At 39.0% G+C, this 5011-nt stretch overlaps 2 non-coding genes across 2 annotated transcripts; both read left to right on the top strand.

Annotated features, from left to right (window-relative positions):
- The first annotated feature begins 3962 nt into the window (after positions 1-3962).
- On the top strand, positions 3963-4034 carry Trnaw-cca (transfer RNA tryptophan (anticodon CCA)). The gene has a single exon. It is a non-coding gene; the product is annotated as a tRNA-Trp (tRNA).
- A 639-nt stretch (positions 4035-4673) lies between these two features.
- On the top strand, positions 4674-4746 carry Trnar-acg (transfer RNA arginine (anticodon ACG)). Its single transcript has one exon. It is a non-coding gene; the product is annotated as a tRNA-Arg (tRNA).
- Positions 4747-5011: the final 265 nt, after the last annotated feature.

Raw genomic sequence — 5011 nt, 5'->3', positions numbered from 1 at the left:
GTATTTTGCCTTATAGCACACCCATAGTATCTCTGTAGACGTTCAATCACCTCATCAGTAAGCCTGCCTCTCCCTCCTATTGTCTTTCCATCACTGAGCTTACTTGAACCCAAAGTTTGTTTGAGCCTTCGAAGCCATGCACCCATACGCTTTTGAACATGCCCAATGCATTCCAACTTTTCAACTACAAATTCATTTCCATATGGTTTCAGTTCCTCTATAGTCTTGAAACCTTTGGAGTCACCATCCCCAAGGTAGTATTTGCTAGAAGATGTCACAGGGCTATGGCCGGCCATGTGTTGCTTAGCAGAAGAACGCACTGTTTCAGTAATTGTAGTATCGCAACTTGGTATTAGTGTTAATTTTCTTTTCCCTACGTTCTTCCTCTTCTTATATACATGGTTACTAAAACGTGGCATAGTAACCAGAACAACGCTTTACACAAGAAGTATAATACTACCAACAACAGGCGCAACACTGAACTAATTCGAAACGGTAAACAGCAAACAGACGCTGTTCCGCGCTCTTAGCGCTTCATTTGTCACCGAAAACAATGTAGCTAACCCTTGCACACTCGCTGTATGCGTAACATAAGACGCTGTATGCGTAACAGGCCGAGAAAATCCCAAGCAGTTCGCCAGGAAGTCACGAGAGGATGTTAGATGCATTCAGTGGCCGCCCATTTCCTCTGCAGGCGTGGGGGAAAATGGTAATAACTCCACTTCTAGGGCGATTAGAACAATAATTCAAAGTTTACATTAAAGAGGAATGTTCCAATTAATTTTCGGTAGCAAAAAAGAAAAATCGTAATTTTTTGGATTTGACCACCTCCGGCTCCCCTTAAAGGGCGCTTCCTGCTTTGCCCACAGCGCGGCGCGATACTCGGCCATTGAGAACAGTCGCCGCTGTTGCTGCGGTCAGCTTCTGATGGCTACTGCGAGTAGCCTTGTTGGAGCCGTTACTGCCACTGCAACGCTGACGTCACGTGCGACTTTTCACAGGCGGCGATCCAAGGCTTGGCTGGTCAAATGCGCCACAGAGTGGTGTCACGTGAAGGCCGCTACTGGAAAGAAAGTTACGCCACCGGTAGCTCAGTGTAAAGGGGACGTTCGTCGTGGCAGTGTGAAGTTTTTTAATTTTCTGCGACATGAAACAAGTTTCAAGAATAACATCTGTCCTCTCTAAAAACAGAAGACAACATGTAAGTGGCTTTTTGTGTATTATGTTGAAGAGTGCTCAGTGTTCCTATATTACTTAATTTCGGAATTAATGTTAGTGAAGTAAAATTATTTAAGATTAGTCACAATTTTTTCACGCTCGCGTCCATAGTGAACTGCTTCAGATGCTGCTACTGTAAAGTTGAATTAGAAAATACGCAAAATTTTCGATATCAGTCGTTTTACTTGATAACCACGAAGTCTTTTTATGTTCACAAATCATCTTCAGGATCAAACTAATCGATGAAACTATATTTACTTAGGCAGCGAAAAGTGAGTTTTTGCGGATAGATGTACTTGTTGATCTAGTAAGTCCTCTTGAGCGAATGATGGTGTATATTGCCTTGAATTTTTCCGAACGTCTATAACCGGAACAGAACAATAAAGTGACTGCTAACGAAGCACAGTTGATCATGGTAGGGGTGATGTCTTCGGCTCGCGGATGCGTGTGCTAACAGTATGGCTGTAGCAGCGACAGCTGTGTGGTTCCTAATTGGTTCAAAATGGTTCAAACGGCTCTGAGCACTATGGGACTTAACATCTATGGTCATCAGTCCCCTAGAACTTAGAACTACTTAAACCTAACTAACCTAAGGACATCACACAACACCCAGTCATCACGAGGCAGAGAAAATCCCTGACCCCGCCGGGAATCGAACCCGGGCGCGGGAAGCGAGAACGCTACCGCACGACCACGAGCTGCGGACGGGTTCCTAATTGGACTACATTCTCACCCCGCTTTTTAACGTGCTGTATTGAGTAGCTTTACAGGATCGTAATATCCTTTTGTCTTAATAGAAGCACTTCTGCGTATAAAATGATACCGTGTTCCTGTTATTTCTATAGCTCAACAAACGCAACGGGAAGCGCATTGTCGTTTACAATAATAAGAATAAATCTCGTTCAGCTGCTTACTGGATACGAAGGGGGAACGAAAATGGATCTGAGTCGTTCAAGTAAATACAGTAATTAACAACATTAAAACATTATAAACTTCTTGAAAACTTACCAATCACTGTAGTGTGCACGGTAGTTCGTCAGACATGCGCAAAGAGTGTCCCTTTTTAGTGATATGAGAATTATTGTGCAAATGTCGTACACACAGTGCAATCAAAAATATGAAACACCAACACAAATAGAAAGATAATTATGGCAAAGGATAGATGCCACTCAGGTCAGATGTCAAGAGAGTCATCACTATTAAAAAAGAAATAATTATAGATAGGTGTATTGAGAAGGGCGGAAAGAACAGAAAAGATATGTTTTCTTCAGTACAGGTAATATTTAATATCATGACAGTTTTTCTTCTGCGATGTAAAAAGATTGAGTAATTATCACGCACACACTCATATTACAATTTTATATAAAAACTGAAAAAAGTGCGAATCAGATGCTAATACACATGAAGCACACAACGTATACACTGTATTTGTAGAGAAGTAAAATGACAAATATAAACACAATTGTTTTTTGTAAGAAGGTGGTCTTTGCCTGATTTTAACCACTCATCAGAGAAACACAATATTACATTCAGAACTATGTCTTTATGTACCTTTGAGCTACTACAAGGATATATCGTTCTCACTATTTACATTGTACTTCTTTGGAGGTATTAGTCTCAGACACATTATTTTGATAACATAATTAATATGGATTTTGCAACTTTATTCCCACTTCGTTTGTTCAAAAACTAATATCATTGTAAATTGTATTGAAAATAAAAATTAGATTTGAGTATCTGTCAAGACTTTCCCATTGCTATTTTCAGAATATAAGTACACATCTGTACACATATTCATGAAGTAAATGGGAAAAATATAACTGTCAACAAATTAAGAACTACAGTTTTCAAAGTATTTTATTCTCATTTCAGTTTATTTGCTTTTAATTTGCTTGTCAACTCTGTGTTAACAAAAGGCGTACGAGCTTGTTGCTGTGTATTAACGATTATGTAAAAGAAGTAACTGAGACAAAGGTTTTGAATGCTGCACATTTCAAGAAATTTAAAATTTTTTGTCTAAAATTAAACTCTTCTTGCAATTGTTTGTTATTTTTCAGCATCAAAACAGCTTAAAAGGTAGTTTTTGAAGGTTGTTTTCCTTAACTTTCAAGGGAAGGAACCTTTGGTCTTCTTTCTCTTCTACGCAACTTCCCCCACCCACAAAACTTCATTAATCCGTCCCTGATTTTCTCAGATAATAATTTGTATCCACTATCATGTGAATAATATTGCTGTTCCTTTTCTACTGAACTGTATACTAGTTGCAACTGTTGGAATTCCTTTTTCGCCTTCGAATATTGCTGCAAAAATAATTTCCATTGCAGAGAGAATGGTTATTTTATTTGTCTTTTATGAAAATATCCTGAATTCAAGTAAATATAAACACTGAAATAAGACGGTCTGTCATAGCGTTAGCTTCAAGTTCCGGCAGTGTCACTGTACGGCACTACTGAAACGCTGATTACAACCAATCCAGTTCTGAAAATATGTAAATGACAAATAGAAATAGACAGTGTTTTAATTCATTTACACAGAAACAAAGTTTGACCAGACGCACAGGAAGGACAGAAACTCATTCAATAATACTGGTAAACACAGAAGCTTAATAGTAAGTAATACATTTTTCACCCATTTTATTACAGTTGTCTGTTTTGAGAGCCTTTGAATGATATTATTCAACTAAGACTGTAAGATGCAAACGAAACGCTGGTGCATACATTCAGCAGGGAGGTGCTTTCTCCGCAGACCTCGTGGCGCAACGGTAGCGCGTCTGACTCCAGATCAGAAGGTTGCGTGTTCAAATCACGTCGGGGTCAAATATTTTTACTAATTGAATTTTCTGTTGTCTAAGTTCAGAAAGTGCATTTTTCATGATGCTGTCTTAACTTTCAGCCAAATGTCTGCAGTACAAAATTTGGAAACAATAGCCATTCTGTCCCTACACAGTGCTAAAATTCAATAGAATGCAGGTGTTTTCCGTATTTGGAAGAATTAAAACGAAAGAGACGCTATTTATTAAACTAACCAACTCTTATAAGGTAGCTAAAAGACGTTATAGCTTGTCAGGCAAGGATTTATGATGTCAGAAATAATGAAAGCCTACTTACAACCAAGAGTTAAAATTCTTGAAAAAAAGGCTGAAATGCGATGTCATCGCATAGTGAAAAAGATGAAAGTCATATATCGTTTTCTAGCAGAATACATTTCAAACAATTACGTGCAGTTAACTGAAATATAGCGTCGGAGGAAACAGGCCGGACGATATCGTGAACTTTACCGCCTCATCCTGTAGGAATATGTTTACGCCAATAGGAAACACTGCTCTATGGACATAATTAACTGGTGTAAAAATGTAATGGACTCGCTACTAAAAACTTAGAGTATATGAAAAAGAAACCGCCACGGACAATTACAAACGGTGGTAGTACGACTAATACGAGAGGTATAGATCGTGTGGCCCTGTGGCGCAACGGATAACGCGTCTGACTACGGATCAGAAGATTCCAGGTTCGAATCCTGGCAGGGTCGATAATTTTTATAGTATGATAAGTCATTGGATGCTAACTTTACGAAATGTTTCTGCATCTGAGTTAGTTGTAATAATGCTGAGCTGGTATGTGTGCAGCATATCTGCAAATCAGTAGCCACCAGGAACCAGTAACAAAATAGGAGGCGGTTTTTCGGAAGAGAAGTCTGTGAAGTGCATATCCATAGCACAATACCGCGAATACGCCTTCAGGGAAGATTAGCCAATAATACAGCGCAGAGAAAACATTCCGGATAGCGAACACCA

The sequence above is a fragment of the Schistocerca cancellata genome, chromosome 2 (genome assembly GCF_023864275.1).
Source record: "Schistocerca cancellata isolate TAMUIC-IGC-003103 chromosome 2, iqSchCanc2.1, whole genome shotgun sequence".
NCBI lineage: Eukaryota > Metazoa > Arthropoda > Insecta > Orthoptera > Acrididae > Schistocerca > Schistocerca cancellata.
This window is presented reverse-complemented; position numbering and strand designations above follow the sequence as displayed.